A 25,798-nucleotide genomic window follows, 5' to 3' on the forward strand; every position below is an offset into this window, starting at 1 on the left:
CAGAACACCCCCTTCAATCCCAGCCCTGGCTCCAGACATCAGTAGGGGGTAAACAAGCCCTTTGTGTGCGGGCAGGACACAGCCTATTACAAATTTAAGTGTGCCCGCCTCCCAATCTCACAGCCCAGGAAGACCACTCAGTATACAGATGTAATCCTGTTACACCTCACACCTTGTGTAATGGCTGTCTGGGAAGTATGCACAAAGCCCAGCTGTCGCTCTACCCCAGTCGTGGATTAGAGTCAGGCTGAAAAGCACAAGAGTCATAAGCACAGAGAAAAGCCCACTTTCTAAAAGTGTCATTTCCACAACAGTAATAAAAAACCCACCTATACCAATAAGCAGGAATTCTCATTAACATTCCAGACATAATAAACATGCCCACGCTACTCCTCATAGATCAGAAAATACCACTTAGCCGTATGAAAGGGCATTCCTAATGCAAACAGATGAGAGGGGCATCACTCACAGCAGTGAGAAACCAAATAGGTTGTTTGTCACTACCAGGATATGCCACACAACAGGCACATGTACTACCTTTCACCTACACTGCACCTTGCCCAGGGGGCTATCCTTGGCCTACCTTAGGAGTGGCCATGTAGCGAATCCTAGCTTGTTTTTAGGGATAAACAGGAGTTAGTTTAGCCTTTGGCTTGCAGACTCGTGCCCCCGTCACCTAGTGACTTTTACCCTACCTAGCTTGCTCTGTTTTAGCGCATCTATTTAATTATATCTTTTAAGATGGCTGCCTTATTTCTAGTTAGGCCAATGTTTTAGTTTCACGTTATCTGTGCCACTGCGCTAAGGCATCAATATCAAGCGAGAAAGATAAATCAACTCTAGGTGTTCACATTAGGTATTTTCGCTCTTCACGCCTTCGAGGGCATTGTTTACATAAATTGCTCTCCCAAGCATGTCTTGTTATCTATTGTTTGGGAACAGACCTACGTCAGGGATCCGAGCAGATCTGTATAAATGCACCTCACTTAGATAGATAGTCAGAGGGATTCCGACCAGATGCCATCGCTGCGATCAATGCTGCACGTCGCCTTGATGCTGACCCAGTCTTCGTGTCCCAATGGAGTCTGAGCTAGAGACCTCATTCCAAGGTAACAAGGGTTGGGGACTCTTCTCACGGAAATGGCATTGGCAGATTAGCTTTAACACACCAGGCTCTCTCTTAGGTTAGAGATTAGGTACATGACATTAGGGTATTAGGACATATTCCATACCTCATGTCACTTCATGTGATTGCAAGTTGGTGGGGGTGTTTGTACTAATGACTCTTGTCTTCACCATTCTGTTTCTTGCATTATTAATTGTCCTAATCATTGCAGCCCACGCAACTTATCATAGATGGCAGTTTTGTTAAATAAAACCTATTTAAACCTTATTGCATCTTCTTCATTGCCTGTGTTTGATGGAGACATGTTGTTAATGTGAGAAAGGGGTACTCTCCGTTTAACCACAACACTCCCTGAGATGTCGCACTCTTCAGTCCACGCGTAAAGGCTGCCACAAATCACCTTTTACTGTTTAGGTTTTTGGTGAGGTGCTACTTGTGAGCCGGGAGGGTTGGGACGACAGTTGTGACTTGTTGTAGAACTGGCATAGTCGCCTACAAACATAAGTACTGTCAGCCTTCAACCAGCAGGCTTGCCTAGAGCAAGAGTCAAACTACGACAACCTATATGTAGTAAAAGGGGAGTTCCAGGCCTGACAAGTAAATTTAGATGCCAAGCCAATGTGGCAGTAAAGTTGTGTAAGTAGTAGCAGGCCTAAGTAAGGTTTGAAAGGCTACTTCTGTGGTGGTGCAAGCTGCGCTGCAGGCCCATTAGTAGCGTTTAATTTACGGGCCCTGGGTAAAAGGGGTACCACTGTACAAGGGACTTATCAATAAATTAAATGTGCCAATCAATTGTAAGCCACTCACACCAAGTTTACAGGGGAGACCACATGCACTTTAGCAGTGATAAAGTGCCCAGAGTCCTAGAGCCAACAAAAAGAGGGTCAGACAAACAGGAAGAGGAAGGCAAAACGTTTGAGGATGACCCTGCAAATCCATCAGCTGCGATTCAAACCACAATGCGGCACAGAGACAGCTATTATTTAGGTGGTCTAAGTGGCAGATGAAGCTCTACTGATTGATGTTTAAATAGAGTGGGAAAAAAGCACTGTATTTTGCTTTTAAGAAAAAACAACAACTGATCCCAAGGTTTCGGGAAACTATTTCACTTCTGAAGTACTGGGTTTTTCAGAACCCAGTGGTGCCAGGAAACACACCCTAAGACTTCGAGTCCTTCCTGTTTCAGACTACAGACTCATAGGGAAAGAGGCCAACATACAACTGGCTTGCTTTCTCGTGTTGAGTTTTCTTTTCGACCCACAGCAGTGAAGTTTTTGCCCCAGCATGGGGCTGAAAAGATCTTATTTGATGCTCTTTGCCTTGATTCTCAATCAAAGACGCAAAGCTGTCTTAGTTTTTTGGAACTCAATGCTCATTCCATACGGCCTATTACAAGCAACTTATAAAACATCCCTTATGTACTGGAATCCAGCATTCAACAATGGCCTGGATAACATGTCCTATAGATGAGTCCCAGGTGATCCATCTTTGTAGTCTATGGTACACCAGACTTCTTCCTTGATTTTGATTCTTTATGTAGTCCCAGGCCCAGCTCTCCCCATGCTGCTGAATTGGGCATTGCTCCTGTCTTCTTGTTTTTTCCCCTCTTTTTTGCGTGCCTTCTCCTTGCTTTTTCCTTCTTTTCCCTGCTTTCTCCTTGCTTTTTCCAATGTTTTTTATGTTTGTTCTCCTTGGCTTTCCTTTGTTTTCACTGCTCTCTCCTTGGTTTCCCCTCATTTTTTGTGCCTTTTCTGTGCTTTTCACTCGTTTCTCACAGCCTTCACTTTGCTTTTCCCACCGATCTATGTGCAACATCCCAAGGCAACTCTGGATCATTATCTAACTTTGGGGATTTTGAAGGGCCCTCAAGACCTGGCTGTTCGACTGAGCCTCTGGAATCTGACAACACCTGGATACCCTGTCTGGTTATTATCTGCACTTTACAAATCCTAACTTGTTCATTGATTGATGGATCTCAGGCTTCTCGCTTCACTTCAATGTCCTACATGGATGATATTCAGATTATTCTGTCTTTTTAGGAGATCATCAGTGCCACTCTGGATACTTCCAAGTCCTGCATGACAGAGGTTGCTGCCTGCATGGAAGCTAACTGCATAAAACTGAGCAGTGAAAAAAGTTAAGGTCTTATCTTTGGTGACTCCATGAGAAGATGTGCTGCACGTCCAATTCACACTTTGTTGACCCACTGCCATCAGTACACAAACAACATGAGGGTTAGAAGTGGATCTGGGAAAGGGGCGTGGCCAAGATGGCGGCCGGAGCGGACGCTTGAACGAGGAGCTCGGCTCTCGGCCCACTAGAATCCTTCACCGATCCTGACCCCAGCGCCAAAATAACACCAAAGTTGTAATCCGAAGCCTCCTCTGAGTCCTCTCATAGGATTGCTAGGCTCCGCAACACATGCAACAACTAGGAACGTGCGGCACACGGTCCCATTGGGCCAGAGCCGAAGAGGATATCAATGGGCGCCGCCCATCCCGGCCGATAAGACCTCACGAGGCTGGGATTGCGGCCCAGCCCTCCGGACGAAAGTAACGGATCTTTGGCAGTGTGCGGCTATGTAGATCGGAGCTCCCCGCGGCCACACACTCGAGGCTCGGGGAACCAGAAGAGGTGGCGGCAGGGCGAGGCAGAGCAAGTAGCTCAGGACGAGCCGGGTCGGACCGTCGCGGAACTCGGAGCGGCGGGCCAAGGTAAGAAGCGCAGAGGAGACACTGCGATCCCGGGGAAGCGCTTTCCGCAGGCTGATCGCGGCTCGATCGGGGCTATGAACGGTGGGGCGGCCTGACCCCCCGCTGGGTGCTCCCCATTGCTTGGCGGCCCGTAGGCCCGGAAATGGCGGAGGTGACGGATTCGGGTCGAGGCGGTGTTCGCGGCCCGAGTGAGCTCGGCCCGAGACAAGAAGAATAAAAGTATTCAAGCGGTCCTGTGGGGCGCTCCCCGCTACCGATCGCAGCTCGCCTTGGGCAGTGGACACAGGGTGTCGGCCCCGAAGCCGAGAGTGGGGCCGACGATTGGAAGGACACTATCGTGGGACCGGGTGCCCACGGCGCCGCGGATGGCCAGATTCCAAGGACGCCCGAAAACAAACATAATGCCATGGCTCAAGTGCGCAAAATAAGCAATGCCAACCCGTTCTAGCAGATAAACAACGTGGGGACTTCTCGCATAGCCTTCCACTTAAAAGCTGCTCACTGGAAGACAACACCGCTTCACTGCAGCACTCAACGGCCCGTGTGGGCAAAGCACAATACCCTTGGCTGCTCCACAAGCATACTACAGAAGGCATAATGGTCAAACCAAAGCTACCCAAATTGGGACCCATCTCGGACAGTGGCACCCCACCAGACTCACAAAGGACAACAATCTCACAAGTGAATGAGACACTTCGCACGCACTCGTTACAATTCGAAAAACTGCTGCAAGCAGTCATGGACACTAAGACCTCCCTTGAGAGCAGAACTGACTTTGCAATCTCGGAAATCACCATCCTCCGAGCGGATCACCACAAACTTACATATAGGGTTGCGGACACAGAAACAGCATTAGAAAATGTCCAACCAGAGGTAACTGTCATGAAAAACAAAACACAGCAACTAGAAGCAGAAATCACACAGCTACAGCGAAGAACTGAGGAGGCGGAGGGCCGGTCCAGATGCAATAACATCAGATTCTTGAGAATCCCAGAAAGAGCAGAAACATCACAGGCTGAAGTTTTCCTGGAGAACTGGCTTAAAGACACAATGAAAATACAAGACTCTACTAAAGTTCCAATTATAGAAAGAGCTCACAGAATCCCAGGCAGACCTCCTCGCCCGGGCGCCCCATCCCGCCCACTGATAGCGAGATTTCTAAATTGTAGAGACAGGGACCTTGTCTTACAGCATTTCAGAACCTCTGGCACGGCCAGCATGGAGAATTGCATTATCACTGCCTACCCGGACTACACAACTGAAGTTCAAAACAAAAGGGCCTCGCTCTTCAAAAACAAGCAAGTCTTAAGAGAGAATAAAATTACTTATTCACTCATGTTCCCAGCTCGCCTCCGGATAATCTCAGATGAAAAAACAATCATATTTCCAACGCCGGAGGACGCCTGGACCTGGGCACACGCGAAAGGCCTAGTCGACCCAACTAAAGAAGACAAGCCAAAGGGTGAATGGATAACCCCATACCCCCATAGAGGGAAAAAAAAGAAAAACAACTTGGTGAGACCAACCAAAACACAAATGGCAGATGACCAGGCGCAAGCCTTAAAAGAGATCAGCACATTAGCACGTTCGCAACTGAGCACTAACAATGAAGCAGAGTGTATCGACAGCAGCTCGCAACACAGTGATACCAGCCCCTCCCTCTCTCTGCTGGCGAGGAGGCCGAGCCTCACCCAACGGGCGGCCGACGAAATATGAGAATCACTCCCTGGTATCCCCAAAGGGCCGAAACTAACGACACCTGCCCTAAAACGCCTACGGACATAATACGAGGGAAAGCTCACTTCAAAAGTACACTGGTGGCATGCTGGCCCGGTGCGGCCGCGCGCTGAAGCTGAAATAACAACACTTAACTATAAGGAAACTCACATCCTGGCGCTGGGAACAATCTGCAATGATACGGGCCAGGGGCGAGGGACTGGCCTTCATCTACGCGCGCCCCCACTACCTACATGGTACCTGAATGGAACAGTACCCCTTCGGACATGATTTAGTCACCGGTTGTGCCAAAACACTTAAAGTTGGGCTTTGCCCAGTATATCCTTTTTATTGGTTTCTGTTGCTTTCCTCTATTCTACCTTTCTTAGTAGGTGCTTACACCAATTTCTCGGGGCCATCAATATCCTACACATGCGGGACGGTAATCGGACGGGGGCTAAAGCGTGGCGACGATACCTTGCCGGGCGATGCAAAGAGCCAACATTATCCCCTGAGGCAGACCCTCAGGGCGATAGCCAACACAACGTAAAATGGCACATAAGGACACAACGAACAACATAATAACATGGAATGTAAAAGGCATGGCCGGTGCAGTTAAACGCAACAGGGTACGGGCACACCTAAAACGCCATCATATACACATTGCTATATTACAGGAGACACACATCACTCCAGCAGATGCCAAATCATTGGAAAAAAGCTGGGCGGGACAGCTATACGCAGCAGGCACATCATCTTTCGCGAGGGGAGTTATGATCTAGATAGCTCCCGGGGTGCCATACTCTACAAAACATAATACAACAGATAAAGAAGGCAGGTATATCCAGTTGATCGGCACACTGGATGGAGAGCCATTAGCGATTACTGGGTTATTCACTCCTAACGTTAAACAGAGCGAATTTCTACAAACCACCATATCTCACCTATCAAACACCTTAAACATACCCAATATTTGGGGTGGTGACATGAACTGCGTGCCACAAATAGATATGGACAGATCACACCCCCGCTGGTGGCTGCCCCAGTAAGGAAAAGCTCACAAACACTGCAATCCTGGATATCCGAGCGCCGATTGATTGACGTGTGGAGATACCTCCACCCATTGGACAGGGAATACTCTTACCACTCACCTGTGCACCTTCTACACACCCGCATAGACCTAATACTTTGCTCACTTGAACTGACATACAAATTCACCAAAGCAGAATACTCTGCTAGAGTGATCTCAGATCACAGCCCGCTTATAGCACAAATAAAGTGGGGCAGACCACGCACACTCATCCCAACGTGGCGTTTGCAACCACAATTATTACTGGGCCCCCCTTTCAGGAAAGAAATAGCCACTCAAATTACCACATATTTTGCACTTAATAAAGGAACCACGAAGTCCAGAGCAAATTAATGGGACACACATAAAGTGGTGGTCAGGGGCATATGCATGTCAATGTACAAGGGGGTAAGACAAACACTGACAAACGAAATCCGAATGCACGAGCAAAATGTGAGAACCGCAGAATGTAAATTCGCAGAGGGAGCAATAGACAATGCGGGCCTCACAGCTACGCGCACACTGTGGAAGGATGCAGACCACCGCCTGAGACAATACGACTATAAATATCATATGGCCCGTAGGCATTCAGAGGGCGATAGACCAGGCAGACTTCTGGCATGGCTCCTGAAAAGCGAGAGACATAGTGCTCCTATCGGGGCGATACGGCTAAGCTCGGGAGCAATCGTAAACACCCAGGCTGAAATAAATGACGCCTTCAGAGAATATTATAGCACATTATATAGAGCGAACCCCCCCCACACAAGAACAACTGCGTAAGTTCCTTAGTGGAATACAAATAAAGCAACTCACACTAATACAGCCTGAGGAACTAGATAGACCAATAGACATCGCGGAAGTGCAACAGGCATTACGTCAGTTGACACACAGTAAAGCACCGGGAGGCGATGGCCTCCCCATAGAATATTATAACACCTTCCAAACGCAAACACTAGCGCTATACTTTGAAATGTTGGGTGAAGCCCTAGACGAGGTCAACTACCCGAATCACAACGTGAGGCAATAATAGTGGTGCTGCACAAGCCAGGCCGAGACCCAATGGATGTCCGCTCATACCGGCCTCTGTCACTATTAAACACAGATTGCAAACTACTAGGCAAAATACTAGCAAATCGCCTTCTCCCATTGCTGTCGGCTCTGGTGCACCACGACCAATCGGGATTCATACCCGGCCGCAACACACATGTCAATATTAGGAACTTACTACGATTAATGGCAAACACCCCTGAAAATGAAAACGGACGAGTAGCGGTGTCACTGGACATTGAAAAAGCGTTCGACACACTGGGTTGGCCTTTTCTGCTAGAAATACTTGAACTCATGGGCTTTGGCAAGACCTTTGTTGGGTGGATAAGAACTTTATACTCTGAACCGACAGCTAGAGTTAAAACAGGCAAAACGATATCTGAGAGGTTTAGAGTGGAAAGAGGCACAAGGCAGGGATGCCCATTATCTCCACTGCTGTTTGCTCTCGCCATTGAGCCCCTGGCCGCCCGACTTCGTACGTATTCGTCCGACTGGGGCATTCAAGATGGCCCACAGCACCGTATAGTTTCCCTGTATGCAGATGATGCATTGATATTTTTGCGTAACTATGCCGCCTCCCTTCCTGGTATGCTCGAGTTGCTAGATCAATTTGGTACTATATCTGGGCTTAAGGTTAACTGGTCGAAATCCTGTCTATTCCCAATGCGTGCGGTTCCAGACTCATGCCGCATAGTCCACTCTTCGACTGAGCTGCAATGGTGCTACACTACATTTAAGTACTTGGGCATAAACATTTACCATGACCCCCAGGATCTAAAGGAAGGCAATATAGGACGCGCGATCAGAGCCCTTCGCGGATCCTTACCCTTCTGGTGCTCGCTCCCACTCTCCCCTCTGGGCAGAGTGGCCATTGCAAACATGGTGGTCTTACCACGCCTGCTATACTTCTTTTCCGCGCTACCACTGACACTCCCTGCCTCCTTCTTTAAATCCCTATCCAGCATATTGTCAGACCTAATTTGGGGAAACAGCCGTCGTAGAGTGGCCCAAAACAAAATACACTACCCACTGGCACAAGGCGGGATGGGGGTACCTAGAACTATACTATGCATCCGCCCAGCTGCAGTGGGTGCTTAAATGGATACGCGATCCTACAAACACAGAAGCACAAAGTATATATGGCGAATTAGGACATACTAATATAATACGCCACCTATCAGATAGGGACGACACATGGCGTACGCAAAATATACTACTGCATAATGCACAACGAATATGGCACAAATATGTGCTGTGTGGTTGGTGACAGGACACCACAATACTCCCCCAAGATTAGACATACCCAAAGTCGAAATAATAGCTGCAAAACTAGATTTATCAACCTGGCCAGAGAAAGGCATACAAACAGTGGACGACTTATTCAACGACGGGCAATTAAGCACATACGAGGCACTAGATGCTGCTCACAACCTAGGACGAGGTGATTTCATCACGTTCGGAGCGGTGCGACAATTAATACGCTCTACATGGAAATGCGGGAACAAAGAACCTACTGTAGCCCCAATCCTACACGAATTATTAAATAACCCGCAAAACCTATCGAATATCTCGGGAATATATAGAACCCTGACCACATAATTCACACAAGGCCAAGAACGAGCTAAAAGCAGATAGGACCAGACCCTCACTTACACTCTCTCACAACACGAGTGGAACCAGGCCATAACATCGACACACACAGTATCACGTAACCCCAGGCTAAGATACACACAGTTCAACTACTTACATCAGACATACCTATCACCACACCGACTCGCACAAATGTTTCCTCAATCAACCCAGAAATGCCCAAGATACAGCAACATCGAAGCCACTTTCTTTCACATGACCTGGGAATGTCCCCCGATCTTGAATGCTTGGAGCAACATAATAACTCAAATAACCGCATGGCTCGAAGTTCCATTGGCCCTCAGCCCAGCGCTATGTTTACTGGGAATAAGAGAAAGACCTAAAGGCAAAAAGCAAATACACAAATGTATAGACTTAGCGTTAGTCTTGTACAGGCGACTACTAGCTATGCACTGGAAAGCTCCCAATGCACCAGGGTTGACACTATGGCACACAGAACTATTGCGCCGGGCAAAAGCAGAGACATACACATTGCAGTCGCTACAGGATAGAGGGATCAAAGTGAAGGGCCTTACAACCTGGAACTCCTTTGTCACAACACTTGAAAGCAAGGACGATGAGCGCCCCCCCTGACCACAAAAACACAAAACACTCAAATGAACAGCAAACAATAGGAGTAACAGCAAGCAGTGCAAAACCTATATGATAACACTAAACACACCCTGCACACCCACTAACCGAAAGAAACCGAATAACACCGCTACAACAATGAAGCCGATCCTTCTGGCTCCCTATATCTCCCCCTTCCCACGCTCTCTACCACTATTACACTTAACTTTTCTCTTTAGTTCCTATCTCTCTCCTCTCACTCAAACTATCTCAGTGAATACTAGCAGCAAACACCAAACTAGTCATTAATATAAGAAAGCAGACCACAAAGGTGTGACTGTAATATTGGTGCTATACATAAGTGTACTATTCCAAAAGTACTCATACTGCGTATGGAGATTGTTTCTAATTTTGCTATTTTGTTTATCCCTGTGTGTAATGTTCAATAAATACAAATAAAAAGATGAAAAAAAATAAAGAAGTGGATCTGGGAAGAGGGGACTGGGACATGAGAGAGGGTCCTGAGGAATTAAGACCTCCTCATTGTACAGGGTCGGAGCTCACCAGATAGAGGAGGATGAGCTTCATCTGCCAGAACGTCATGCAGAAGAGAAAGGTCTACTTCACTTCAACTGCCAGGACCTATGCTGTGTGGAGTTAGATGAAGGATCAAGTGCCTGGCTGCTGCCCCACAGTGATTAGATTGTAAGAAGCCATGAGAGAAACTTTCTGAAGCACAGCCAGCACTGGACACTGGAAGAGGTATGCATGAAGAGCCTGGTAAGTGACTAACACCTGATGGAGGTGGAAGATGTACAGGCATGAAGAAATGTTGCTGGTCAGGGTAATTCTGTGCATGTCCTGAAGATAAGTGGTTCAAGGGGTGCAAATAAGCAGACCAGCAATACTGAATCACTGCAGGCATGACATTTGAAGGAGAAAGTTGTGTTGAAAGATGTGAATTGAACAGGGAATGAGTGTGCTCTACCATGGACCCCACAGACAACAAGAACCTGGGACATGCGGTGGTATTGACTTGTAGAGTCTAGGCAGATGTGTGCAAGGGCAATTGCCAGCTGCCTGGTACTTCTGTAGCATCTAGAAGAATGGTGAAGGCTAAAGCTTCCAAATTATCACAGCAGATACAATTGGACCAGTACACTGCAACAGCAGGAGTTAACAGATTTATAGTTGACCAGGTTTAAAATCAAACCCAGGTGACACTATTGGAGATTACTGCAATGCATATCCTGGCCACCGTTGACAAATACTGCTGGAGAATAAAATTGACACCATCTTGTCAGATGTGAATCTCCTGCAAGAAGATGTGTGCAAGGTTAGCAACAGATTCCTAGAGACAGAGAAAACAGTAGAAGAGCTGAATCCATAGGTGGTTTACCTGAGAACCACAATCAGATCTCTTTCTGAGCCCTCCCGCTTTAGCATAATAGGTGGGAAAATACAGAGGACTGATTGCAGAGAGATGTGAAAATGCCTCCACTGAATTATATCTAGAATAATAGATCTCACACGTCTTGAGGCCGAGGATTCTGTCCACTTGTTTCACTTTGAAGAGAGCCCACATAGAGCTGCCACTTCTGGATGAAGCACCAAGGGCCATCATTTCAAGACTTGTTATCAAAATTGCGATCTCATCCTCCAACTTGTCAGAAAGGAAGGAGAGCCAACATATGAAGGATGACTCAGGGTATTTCTTGGCTATAAGTAAAAGGCCTTGTGCTAGAAATGGGGTCTTTGGTTGGCAGTCAGGTTACCCCCTGTCCAAGCAAGGACCCTCACTCTAGTCAGGGTAAAAGAGAATCACCCTCAGCTAACCCCTGCTTACCCCCTTGCTAGCTTGGCAGGAGCAGTAAGCTTAACTTCAGAGTGCTAGGTATAAAGTATTTGTACCAACACATACAGTAACTTAATGAAAACACTACAAAATGACACAACACAGGTTTAGAAAAACAGAAAATATTTATCTAAACAAAACAAGACCAAACGACAAAAATCCACAATACACAAGTCAAGTGAGCAATTAAAAAGCAAAAAGAGTCTTCATGTAGTTTTAAACACAACGCTAATGCTGTTAGCGTGAAAATGTATCTTGGGTGCATCAAAAATAACCCCACATGAGTGAGTGTGCGTCAAAAAAGGCTTGCGATGCGTCAATATCACTCACGAGCGAGACCGTGCGTCGTTTCTCCTTTAGTCGGGTCGGCGTGCGTCGTTTCTTCTCTCCGCAGGACGGGGATGTGTCCATCCGGTCAGCACTCGCGGGTCCGGGCAGGCCTTGCGTCATTTTTACACACCCAGCGGTGTTTGCGTTGGAAATCCAGCCGCACAATGATCCGAAAACGAGGCAGCCTGGGTTACGATCTCACCAGCCTCCATCAGCGATGCTGCGTGTTGTTTCTCCAGCCGCGTGTGCGGATCTTTCAGTTGCGCTGCAGGCGAGCGTCGATTTTCAGCCACGAAATCTTCGGTGTGTCGATTTTTCAGCCGTGGATCAGAGTTGCTTCAATTTTTTCCCCGCACGGCGGTCTGTGCATGGATTTCTCACTCTTGTCCTGCCAGTTTCTCCTTTCAGGGTCCCAGGAACTGGATAGGCACCACTTGGCAGAGTAGGAGTCTCAGCAGAGTCTCCAGGTGCTGGCAGAGAGAAGTCTTTGCTGTCCCTGAGACTTCAAATAACAGGAGACAAGCTCTAAATCAAGCCTTTGGAGAGTTCTTCACAAGATGGAAGGCACACAAAGTCCAGTCTTTGTCCTCTAGCACAGGCAGAAGCAGCAACTGCAGGATAGCTCAACAAAGAACAGTCACAGGCAGGGCAGCTCTTCTTCCCCAGCTCTTCAACTCTTCTCCAGGCAGAGATTCCTCTTGGTTTCCAGAAGTGTTCTAAAGTCTATGGTTTTGGATGCCCTTCTTATACCCAATTTGCCCTTTGAAGTAGGCTTACTTCAAAGCAAAGTCTCTCTTGTTTGTGAAATCCTGCCTTGCCCAGGCCAGACCCCAGACACACACCAGGGGGTTGGAGACTGCATTGTGTGAGGGCAGGCACAGCCCTTTCAGGTGTGAGTGACCACTCCTCCTCTCCCTCCTAGCACAGATGGCTCATCAGGAAATGCAGACTACACCCCAGCTCCCTTGGTGTCACTGTCTAGTGAGAGGTGCAACCAGCCCAACTGTCAAACTGACCCAGACAGGGAATCCACAAACAGGCAGAGTCACAGAAATGGTTTAATCAAGAAAATGCCCACTTTCTAAAAGTGGCATTTTCAAACACACAATCTGAAAATCAACTTTACTAAAAGATGTACTATGGGGGTCATTACAACCCTGGCGGACGGTGTTAAAGCGGCGGTAAGACCGCCAACAGGCCGGCGGAAAAAGTTTTGGAATTACGACGTGGCGGAAACCGCCAACAAAGACAGCCACTTTAACGATCCGACCGCCACGGCGGTACAAACAAACAGCTCGGCGGTCACCATCAACAGACAGGCGGAGGACAATGTACCGCCCACACTATTATGACAGGCCAATCCGCCACCTTTTCCGGGGCGGATACACCGCGGATAAAAACACGGCGGAAACAGGAATTTCGAAGGGAAAACGCTCACCTCTCCACACTCCACGAGGAAGGAGGACACCATGGACCCGTAACTCCAAATTCTCCCTGCGATAGTCTTCCTGCTCCTGTACCAGGAGCACCAATGCCGGCGGCGAAGACCACGGTGAGTACTGCATCTACGACACAGGGGAGGGGGGAGGCAAAAAAACAGGGACCCACACATGCAACACCCCCACCCCCACCCTCACCCACTACAACACACACACTAATGCATTTCTATACATTATAGTTACACCCCCAAACCCCCCGGAAGAATGCAAAGACAAAAGGAAATTAGTGTAACCATTGTAATATATAAAAAATCAGTAAGCAAAAATATACATATATACACTATTAACAAAATATACACCAAGATTATTAGTCCAGGTATTGCACCATTTATAGTCTGTGGACCACTGGGCCCAAAATGCATGGGTGAGGCCCAAACACGATACCAGATCAAAACAGAGAGAACACTGCAGGGGCATCAGATAGAAATACAACAGGCACCTCAGGGGGAAGGGAAGGGGGGGCACCTCAGCCGGATGAGTGCACGACGCCAGATCCACGAGGGGGCTCCATGCCCATTGATGTATCCTGGGGAGTGCAAAGCCACAGTCTCTCAAGTCTCTACAGTGGGTGGTTTGCCCACTGCTGCATCCTGGGGAGTGCAAAGCCACAGTCACTCAAGTCTCTACAGTGGGTGGGTTGCCCACTGATCAATCCTGGGGAGTGCAAAGCCACAGTCTCTCAAGTCTCTACAGTGGGTGGGTTGCCCACTGATCAATCCTGGGGAGTGCAAAGCCACAGTCTCTCATGTCTCTACAGTGGGTGGTTTGCCCACTGCTGCATCCTGGGGAGTGCAAAGCCACAGTCTCTCAAGTCTCTACAGTGGGTGGTTTGCCCACTGATCAATCCTGGGGAGTGCAAAGCCACAGTCTCTCAAGTCTCTACAGTGGGTGGGTTGCCCACTGATCAATCCTGGGGAGTGCAAAGCCACAGTCTCTCAAGTCTCTACAGTGGGTGGGTTGCCCACTGATCAATCCTGGGGAGTGCAAAGCCACAGTCTCTCAAGTGGATAGCGTTCTCCACTGGTTTCTGGAGGGGGCTTTGTGCCCAGAGTGCTTCATCCTGCAAAGGACTGAGGTAGTGGATGTCTTTCTCCACTGGTTCTGGAGGGGGACTGGTGCCCAGAGTGCTTCATCCTGCCAAGGACTGAGGTAGTGGATGTATGTTTCCACTGGTTCTGGAGGGGGACTGGTGCCCAGAGTGCTTCATCCTGCCAAGGACTGAGGTAGTGGATATATGTCTCCACTGGTTCTGGAGGGGGACTGGTGCCCACAGTGCTTCATCCTGCCAAGGACTGAGGTAGAGGATGTATGTGTCCACTGGTTCTGGAGAGGGACTGGTGCCCAGAGTGCATCATTCACCCCGTGACGGTCCCTGTTGCATCAGTGCCCCTGCCGCTCATGGGCTAGTGGTGCTTGAGTTGGCGGTCCTTGCCCTGTTCAGCAGTGCTTGCCCAGTTCAGCGGTGCTTGAGTTGGCGGTCCTTGCCCTGTTCAGCGGTGCGCGCCCTGTGCAGCGGTGCTTGAGTTGGAGGTCCTTGCCCTGTTCAGCGGTGCTTGCCCTGTTCAGCGGTACTTGAGTTGGCAGTCCTTCATTGCCCAGCTGGGCTGGGGCTGGCGGTCCTTCATTGGTCAGCTGGTCTGTGGCTGGTGGGGCCCTCCTGGTCAGCTGGGCAGTGGCTGGCGGGGCCCTCCTGGTCAGCTGGGCTGTGGCTGGCGGGGCCCTCCTGGGCAGCTGGGCTGTGGCTGGCGGGGCCCTCCTGGGCAGCTGGGCTGTGGCTGGCGGGGCCCTCCTTGGCAGCTGGGCTGTGGCTGGCGGGGCCCTCCTGGGCAGCGACGATGGGGCTGGCGGGGCCCTCCTGGGCAGCGGGGATGATGGCGGTCTTCTCCGCCGTGCTGCTCCTCCCAGACTTGCTGGGTTTCTTGTGGCCCTTCCCCACCTTGGGAGGAGTCACAGCTGAGTCCACACTCCCACCGGGACCCCTGGGAGCGGCTTGGGTGGCTGGAGTCTTCCCCCTCTCCCGCTGGGCACTGGCCAACTTCTGGTGCTTCACAGGGGGGGGACTGGCTATGCTGTGGCTCCGTGACACACTGGCTGTCCTGGTGTCCGGTGCACTCCACATACCTGTGACAACAGGCACCACTGGTCCCGGAGATGTTGTGACTGAGGTGCTAGTTCGGGACCTATGAGTTGGACGGGGGGTGGGAAATAGGTTAAGGGTGGACAAGAAAAGTTGTTTGGACACACTGGGACAGGTAGCTGAAGGGGGTTTGGGAGTGGAGGAAGAGGTGGTGGTTGTAGGAGGTGTACGTTTTGTGGCTTTGGGTGCAGGTGCATGCGCTGGAGTCTCTGGTGAGGTGGATGTATGTTGGGTGGGTGTGTGCCTGCGTTTGTGTATCTTCGGAGGGGGCGTCACAGACACACTGGGAGAGGACACGGGACGTGTGAATGGTAGTGGGGGTGGTGACTGCATGTGAGCGGGGTGTGGTGATGGGTGTGCTGGTGCGGGACGTAGTGGCTGTAGAGGTAGTGCATGCAGGTGTGAGTGTAGACGAGACTGGGAGGGAGGAGGGACATGATGAGGAGGGGGACACAGTGGAGGCAGTAGATGTTGGTATGTCTGTATGTGTGTGATGCTTGCGTGAGTGCCTGTGGGATGTGTGGTGCTTATGTTTGCCTGAGCTTCCCTTGTGTGGTGAGGTGTGTGCAGGCTGGTCTGATGGTGTGCTTGGGATAGGCAGAGGTACAGGGGATTGGGTCTGGGTGGAGGAAGTTGGAGGGGGGAGGCTAGACACAGGGACAATGGCTGCCATCAGTGCTGAGGCCAGAGTTTGAAAGGATCGGTGAAGGGCCGCCTGACCACAATGAATGCCCTCCAGGAATGCATTGGTTTGTTGCAACTGCCTTTCTACACCCTGTATGGCATTCAAAATGGTAGACTGCCCAACAGTGAGTGACCTGAGGAGGTCACTGGCCTCCTCACTGAGGGCAGCAGGGGTGACTGGGGCAGGGCTGAGGTGCCTGGGGCGAAGGTGATGCCCACCCTCCTGGGTGAGCGGGCACGGGGCGAAGGCTGAGGGGCTGCTGGGAGGGTGGTGCTGGTAGAGGGGGTGGCAGCTGTACCTGTTGAAGTGGGGGGCACAGATGTTGCCGCCACCACAAGGGAGCTCCCATCGGAGGACGAGTCCATGTCGCTGGTTTCAGCTCCTGTCCCCGCCGTGGTGCTCCCCTCACACTCCATCCCACTGGTGTATTCTGAGTCCGTAGTGTGGCCCTCCATGGCCATGTGGGATGCAGTTCCCTCGTGCTCCAGTGCCACTGCTCCTCCGCCTGATGATGCTAATGCACACAAGAACAGGGAGACCACAAAAAAGGGGGGGGGACAGAAGAAAGACATGTTGAGTGCATGGATTACCGCTACCGTTGGCGGACAAGACAGACACAGGAGCCCCCTGCACTACGTCGCGCTGTTGGGCTCTACAGTGCAATTCCTGGGAAATGGCCTACAAGGATATGGACGACATCTGCACACATAGATGACACAGGTGCATGAATAGCTGTACTTGGCACTCTTCAGAGGTGGGGTGGGGGGCCACAGGGCCATGCCTTACGGAGGGGCCTAGCCTATGGAACTCGCCCTGGCCTAGGGAAACCCACAGCCCTCCTCCCCCACCCAGACACCTCCACTGCGCGCAAAGTCAGCTGAATGAGAGTGTATTCACTACCTTGTGTCTGCTGTGATGCCCTCAAGCGCCCATCCAACTCCGGGTAGGCCACCGCCAGGATCCTGAACATCAGGGGGGTCATGGTTCGACAGGCACCCCTCCCTCGTTCGGAGGCCATCCCCAGCTGAGCCTCTGCCGTCTTCTTGCTCCAGCAGCGAATGTCCTCCCATCTCTTCCGGCAGTGGGTGCTCCGTCTGTGGTGGACCCCCAGGGTCCGGACGTCCTTGGCGATGGCACGCCAAATATCCTTCTTCTGGTGGGCGCTGACCTACATGAAATGTACAGGGTACGAAGAGAAGTCATTACCAACTGCGCCGTCAAAGTGAGTGGCCCCCATCCCTACCCTTGCCAAGTGGCACATACACCCACCGTCTTTCATGCATGCATAACTCTGCCCCCTTCCTTCTTACAACCAGCCCTCTCCACACAGGCATAGCCCATACAACATACTCCCTGTGTACTTACCTGTTGGTCTGGAGGACCGTAGAGTAGCGTGTACTGGGGGAGGACCCCATCGACGAGCTTCTCCAACTCCTCCGATGTGAAGGCAGGGGCCCTTTCCCCAGACGCACGAGCCATTGTCTCTTCCAGACCGAGGTCACAGCAACACTTGCAGTGTAGGTCCTCTCCTGTCAAAGATCAGGTATCGAGTGATTCAACAGATAGAAAATGGCGGTCACGTCCGCGGCGGTCACGTCCGCGGCGGTGCGTACCATCACCGCTGGCGTACATCGTCATTGGCTCCTGGGACCCATAGGGTCCAATGTTAACCAATGCAGCATTGCGCCGCGGTCTTCGACGGCCTACCGCGACGGTGTACAACACCCGCGCAGTTACCTCACATCCCATTGTCCCACTTTACAGGTCAGGCAGCAGCCATTTCAGGGGCCCACATGGCCTAATTACCAACTGCGTCACACATACCTAGGCCTAGTCTCAACACACATACAGGCCAGATTTTGTGTATGAATGGTGTTCTGTGTAGACTGTGGGTACATACCTCTGAGTTGTTTGACTCTGTGCTCACTGTTGTCCTTCATAGGCACCGTCCGCTGGGACATGTGAGGAGATGGCGGAATCCTCCAGTGTACCGACCGCTGGTGGACCTGTCAACAATGGAGGAAAGAAATGTGATTATCACCTACAGGTTTGACCGTGCCACAATCCAGGAACTGTGTACCCAGTTGGAGCCTGACCTGATGTCAGCAATCCGCCATCCCACAGGAATCCCCCCTCAAGTGCAGGTGCTATCAGTGCTCCATTTCCTTGCTAGTGGGTCTTTTCAAACAACTGTGACCATGGCATCAGGGATGTCCCAGCCTATGTTTTCCAACGTATTGTCCATAGTGTTGTCTGCCCTGCTGAAACACATGTGGAGCTACATCGTTTTCCCTCAGGTGGAGGATTTGCCTACAGGGAAAGGTGACTTCTATGCCCTTGGACATATCCCCAACATCATAGATGCCATTGATGGGATCCATGTGGCTTTGGTCCCCCCCACAGGAGTGAACAGGTGTACAGGAACCGGAAGAGTTATCATTCCATGAATGTACAGATGGTATGTTTGGCAGACCAGTACATCTCCCATGTGAATGCCATGTTCCCTGGCTCAGTGCATGACGCCTACATCCTGCGGAATAGCAGCATCCCTTATGTGATGGGTCAACTCCAGAGGCACTGTGTGTGGCTATTAGGTGACTCTGGTTACCCCAACCTGTCATGGCTACTGACCCCAGTGAGGAATCCCAGGACAAGGGCAGAGGAACGCTACAATGAGGCCCATGGGTGAACTAGGAGGGTGATCGAGCAGACCTTTGGCCTCCTGAAGGCCAGGTTCAGGTATCTGCATATGACAGGTGGATCCCTATTCTACTCACCAAAGAAGGTGTGCCAGATCATCGTGGCCTGCTGTATGCTTCACAACTTGGCTTTGCAACAACAGGTGCCTTTTCTGCAGGAGGATGGTCCAGATGGCGGTGTTGTGGCAGCTGTGGAGCCTGTGGACAGTGATGAGGAGGAAGCAGAGGAAGAAGACATGCAGAACAGGGACTCAGTGATCCAGCAATATTTCCAGTGAAACACAGGTGAGAATACATTCCTGCCTACTACATGTACTTTTACACTTCTACCTCTATCCTGTCTGTCGATTTCACCCATTGTATGGTCACTGAGTTGTCACTTTCCCTTACGGTTTCACAGGTGTGGGTCCCAACGTGTGTCATCTGCTTAGATTCCTCATGGACTAGAGCTGTGTGACATAGGTATGTTGACATTACTATTTCATGAACATTTTGTCACTGTAATTGCAAATACACTATTTCGAAATCACAGACAGACTCCAGATCTTTTGGTGCTTTAGGTGTGTTTATTTAAATACAAAATATTGGAGGGGGAAGTTAAATGGTGAGGGGTGATGGCAGAGGAGTGTCCATGGCAGAGTCCAGTCTATTAGTCTCACAGGTACATTGCCCATATGGGCATAGGAAGTGGAGCTGGGGCAGTTTCAATATGGACAGGGTGACAAAGTGGGACAGTGGGATGACAATCAGGGTGGTCTCATTTCTTAGCGGGGGTCTTGGCATCGTGCTCTGTCTTGTTCCTGGATCTCAGGGACCGTTTGCGGGGTGGTTCTCTGTCTGCAGGCGGTGGGGTGCTGGTGTGGTGGTCCTGTGGCGGTGCCTCCTGTCCACTAGCTCTGGCGGAGGTGGTGGGCAGTTAATCGTCCATGCTAGTGTCAGGGGCCCCTTGGAGTGCCACAGTGTCCCTCCTGGTGTTGAGTACTTCCTTCAGCACCCCTACGATGGTGCCCAGGGAGGAGCTGATGGTTCTGAGTTCCTCCCTGAACCCCAAATACTCTTCCTCCTGCATGCGCTGGGTCTCCTGAAACTTGGCCAGTACCGTTGCCATCGTCTCCTGGGAGTGGTGGTAGACTCCCATGATGGAGGAGAGGGCCTCGTGGAGAGTGGGTTCCCTTGGCCTGTCTGCCCCCTGTCGCACAGCAGCCCTCCCAGTTCCCCTGTGTTCCTGGGCCTCCGTATCCTGGACCGTGTGCCCACTGTCAATGCCCCCAGGTCCCTGTTGTTGTTGGGGTGGTGGGTTATCCTGGGTTCCCTGTTGTGGTGGACACACAGCTGATTGACATGCCCTGGGGACTGCGGTATGTGCCCGCTGGGTGGGTGCTATGCTGGTGTTTCCAGAGGGGGGAAGGTCTGTGGTGGCCTGTGCCTGTGTGAGGGGAACCGACTGTCCCGAGGCCCACGATGGTCCGGGATGGTCATCTAGATCCAGGTGGACAGAGGTGCTGTCATCATTGTGGGCCTCTTCTGTGGGTGGAGTGGACATGTCTGGACCCTCCTGTCTGGTGACGCTGGGTAGTGGTCCTGCAGGGGTGGAAAGGCATGATTATTGCATCTGTGTGTGTTATGGTGTGCAATGGGTGGGTGACCATGTACCCCAGTGCTGGCATTCCTGTGTGGGAGCTTGTGGGATGATGATTTAGGGGGGTGTATGTGTATGTGAAGTGGGCATGCTTTAGTTATGGGTGTCCATGCATTGTTGTTGCATGCAGGGCTTGGTGTTGGGATGTGTGGTTTGTGATATTGGTACATTTGTGAGGAGTTGGAGTGATAGGGGTGGGGGCGAGGGTGGGGGTATGTGATAGCATGCAGGTAAGGTGGGGGATGTAATAGTTAAGATTTGACTTACCAGAGTCCATTCCTCCACCAACTCCTGCGAGGCCCTCAGGATGCAGAATCGGCAAGACCTGCTCCTCCCATGTTGTTAGTTGTGGGGGAGGAGGTGGGGGTCCGCCACCAGTCCGCTGAACCGCCAGGTGGTGTCTTGAGACCACGGAACGCACCTTCCCCCGTAGGTCGTTCCACCTCTTCCTGATGTCCTCCCGATTTCTTGGGTGTTGTCCCACTGCGTTGACCCTGACGACTATTCTTCGCCATAGCTCCATCTTCCTTGCAATGGAGGTGTGCTGCACCTGTGATCCAAATAGCTGTGGCTCTACCCGGACGATTTCCTCCACCATGACCCTGAGCTCCTCCTCCGAGAACCTGGGGTGTCTTTGCCGTGCCATGGGGTGGTGTAGGTGATGTGTGGGGTGGTGTGTGTGGTGATAAGTGTGGTGATATGTAGTGGTGTGTGGTGTTTTGTGTGTGGAGGTTGTGTGGGTGATGGTGTTGTGTGCCTGTGGATGCTAGTTTGTTGATGGTGGTGTCTCTCTCTGGCCTTCTCTCTGTAATTGTGGTCGTAGGGGTTTGTGGGTGATGTGGGTGTGTGTTTTATATTGTATTGGGTGTGTGGGTGTGGTGTGTCTATGTGTATCAAGTGTGTGTATTTCGAACTGTCCAATGTGGCTGTGTTTTGGAGATGTGTGTGTATTTTGAGCGCAGCGGTGTGTACCGCCAATGGAATACCGCGGTTGAAAGACCGCCGCGTGGATTCGTGTGTCGTGATAGTGTGGGCTTATTTCTGTTGGTGTGACGGTGGAGGTTTTGTTTTTGCCAGTTTATCACTGACCTTTGGTGTGGCGGACTTGTGTGGGTGTCTGAATATTGTCAGATTCTGAGATGTGGGTCATAATAGCTGTGGCAGAATTCCGCGGCCGCAGCGGTGTGTTGGCGGTCTTCTGCACGGCGGTAAGCGGCTTTTACCGCCAATGTTGTAATGACCACCTATATGTCCTACCTTAACCATACACTGCCCCCTGCCCTTGGGGCTACCTAGGGCCTAACTTAGGGGTGTCTTACATGTAAGAAAAGGGAAGGTTTAGGCCTGGCAAGTGGGTACACTTGCCAAGTCGAATTAACAGTTAAAAACTGCACACACAGGAACTGCAGTGGCAGGTCTGAGACATGATTTCAGAGCTACTTATGTGGGTGGCACAACCAGTGCTGCAGGCCCACTAGTAGCATTTGATTTACAGGCCCTAGGCACCTCTAGTGCACTTTATTAGGGACTTACTAATAAATAAAATATGCCAATCATGGATAAACCAATTACATACGCATTTTGTATAGGAGCACTTGCACTTTGGCACTGGTTAGCAGTGGTAAAGTGCCCAGAGTAACAAAAACAGCAAAATCAGAGCCCAGCACACATCAACAACCTGGGAAACAGAGGCAAAAAGTTAAGGGAGACCACGCCAAGGATAAAAAGTCTAACAGAGAGTTTGCACGACCCACGAAGCGATGAAGGAAGCAGGCAGGTTTTAGCTTTTTTGACAGCGCTGTTTTGGTTTCCCAGTCCGACCCCCATGGAGGTGTGTGATAAAAACATTAAAATGTTGTCACCTTTCATCAGAGACACTGGTCCCCAAACAGAGGGCATAATATGATGGAGCTGTGGGGTGGGGAACAAGTGAAAGAAGGGAGCATGAAAGAAGGCAGGAATCAGTGGATGGATGCTAGATGGATAGATAAAAAGAAAGAAGGATGGAGAGAAGGATGGGTAGACCGATGACCACTGAGCCACTGAAGTGTGAAAGGTGCCATTTTGCCACATTGTTTACAGAATTCCCCCAGGGAAGCACCTGAACAAGACACCCTCACTCACCTAACTTATCATTCAGGATGTGGTTCATAGCAGGGGGTGTTTGATTGTTCTCCTTTAAAGACGTGAATGGATGAGCCATCCTTTTTGGATGGAAAAAATAAGAGATGATGGGCAGCCATGCTGCCGGGATACACCACCCTCTTCCGGATGCCATCTCCCTTCAAGGTAAAAGGCTAGGAGGATGGAGTGGCAGTGTGGGGCTGAGGACAGAGGAAAGCCAGAGGCTTGGAGAAGGGATGCTCCCCATTCCGAGTGGCCTCCTGGGAACTTTCAGGCAGGATAGGGGTGATTGCGAAGCTGGGGTTATGGGACTCATTGTTTTGATCTCTTGTGGGGCCTGGGTCTCTGTGCACATGGGTTGCATGGTGAGCAAAAAGACAATGGGTTTAACCCAGATCTGTGACTGAGGGTGGGTGGTTGAAAAGTTTCAACACTCGGTCCATCATTTTATTTTGTGGTGTTGCTATGTGTGCCCTCAGTGGCTACGGTATGCTCAGAAATGCGTCCCGGGCTCACTGTGCCACTGGATTCAAGCTAGCCTAGCTGATGAGGAGTGAAACCCTGAAACCGGTCCCAGGATGCTTCTTTCTGGTCCAGGGAGGACCTGGCTTGGCATTTCGTGCTGGACTGTTCCCATGGCGAGCAGGGTCAAGACTGATTGGCATACGGCTGGGTCCAAATTGGGGTCGCATGTTAAGCAAAGAAATGATGGATTTAACCCAGATCTGTGACTGGGGGTGAATGTTTGACAATGTTCAGCATTCCATCCATCATCTTTTTTGTGTTGCCACACATATAAGACCCTCTTATGACTCGATTTAAAGGAAGGGAGACCATGGAATGCTAATGTCCACTCGTGAAATCTACTGTGGAATTATGTAGTGCTGGATTGTGTTTACCCTATTTGTGGGAAAAGTTAAGAGTGATTTAACATATATTGTGCAGCATACCTCAATGTTGTCATTTCTAAGCGTTACAAGTAACAAATATTACATTGGATACACTGTGTCTTTTTTGCTGCGTATTTTTTAAACTTCAGTGTGTGCTCATCAAAGGCCACATGTACGGTTTTCATTTGCAAGGAACAAGGAACGCTCTTGAAGTAAACAGTTTACTGTGTCACATGACATGTTTCATGCTAGCAGGGCCAGGCCAATTGAGTTTACTCATGCTCGTTTTTAAATATTACATGTTTTTGGACGGGTACACAGTTTAAAAAGAATGGAAATAACACGACAAACGCTGCTAAAACCTCAATTTCCGTAGGAAAAGTATTTTGCTGACAAAAGTAATTGTAAGACAATTTTTGCACAAAATTATTTTTTCCATTCCAAAACGTTTCTGTGCAATCACAGTTGTGCAAAGTTGGTAAACTCTGCACATTTTAGAGAACGCATCACATGCATCGTCACTGACGTCAGAATTAATACCGCCTGGACACAGCAGGGCCCCCGTCCCCTTTCTCTCCTAATACACAGTGGCAAGGCTGCATTTCTGATCCTCTTGACAGCGGGTGCTAAACATGCCAGCGCAGGTCTGATTATAATTCATCTTAAACTGTCAGAAAAAATACAATATTTAATTAACACGGGGGAGATGATTAAACACAGAGCTGACTGTGGGCTTGAAGTCTTGGAGTCTCCAGGGAGAAGGAAGCAAACATGCTGTATTTTCATCGCTCTTGCAAACAGCCAAGAGATGCCAAGAGAGTAACCCGGAAGGACAATAGAGCACGGGGACAAAGTCTTACCCGGAAGAAGAGCAGGGCACAGGGCCATATGTTTGACTGGGACCATTCACACTGGCCCAAACGGTACAATAGTTATTTCACTCTTTTGAGTGCTAAAAAATTATGGCGGAAAGCGAATCTCATCTGTCCCAAAATTAAATACCCAGGGCCTGATTTCTATGCTGGTAGAGAGGGAACTCTGTCACAACAGCAGCGGAGTTTCCTCCCCAACACAATGGTCGCCGGCCCCATTTAAATTAGGAAAATGGGTGGACCTTACGTTTATCCTTCACTGCTTTGGCCAAACTTTTCAGAAGGCCCGACAGAGTAAGGGCCATTGGAGAGTTGGCCATGGCCCAATTATGGGATTGGTGGTCAGACGAGCCAACCACCACACTTGCAGGAAGGGCGCCATGCCGAAGGCGTCCCTCCTAAGTGTATTAGAATGTTCCTGCCGGGCTAACCGCTGGGAACATTATATTACGCCGTTCCCGCCGGGTTGACCCGGTGGAAACAGGGTTACGGTCTCAGGAGCCAACGTCAGTACTGTAGCACACCAGCACCATCGGAATGGCACCGTCTACAAAGTAGACAGTGCACATTCCGAGGATAATGGGCAAGGGACCCCTGCTCTGCCCATGCCATGGGCAGTGCAGGCACCCCCGTGTGGCCTCTGGCACTGGCGAGGTGATCGCCATGGAAAGGCTGGTGGAAAGCTGAGTTGTAATCAACACAGCAATGCTGGTTTCAGCGCCGCCATGGCTGGGCACAACTCAGACAGCCATCAGCCCATCGGGAACGATGTTCCTGGGGGTGAAGGGCGGCTCCCTGGTGTGTCCGCCCGCCAGGGTTGTAATGATGCAGCTGGACCACCTGGAGTGCAGCGGTCAACCGTCACCATGAGTGTGGCGTCCTTGGACCACCTCTCTCGCAGTGAGACCCTAGCTGCGCATCTGCCCAATTAGGATGAGCGGACATATCACTGTTTTTAACTGTCTGTCTCCTCCGGGCAAAGTAAAAAAGAAATAAAGCCCCCCTCACCATCGGAGATATCTCCCATGGCAAGGAGGGCATTATGTTTTTCATTTTCAGAAAGAAAATTCTGCTTTGGGATTTTCTTTTTGAAAGTAAAAAAAAAACAGTTTGGTGCAGGGCTTCATCGTGTTGATGAAGGCCTGAACCAAACTGCGAAATGCATTGACAGGAACTGCTGTCACAGCTGCAATGAGC

The sequence above is a fragment of the Pleurodeles waltl genome, chromosome 3_2 (genome assembly GCF_031143425.1).
Source record: "Pleurodeles waltl isolate 20211129_DDA chromosome 3_2, aPleWal1.hap1.20221129, whole genome shotgun sequence".
NCBI lineage: Eukaryota > Metazoa > Chordata > Amphibia > Caudata > Salamandridae > Pleurodeles > Pleurodeles waltl.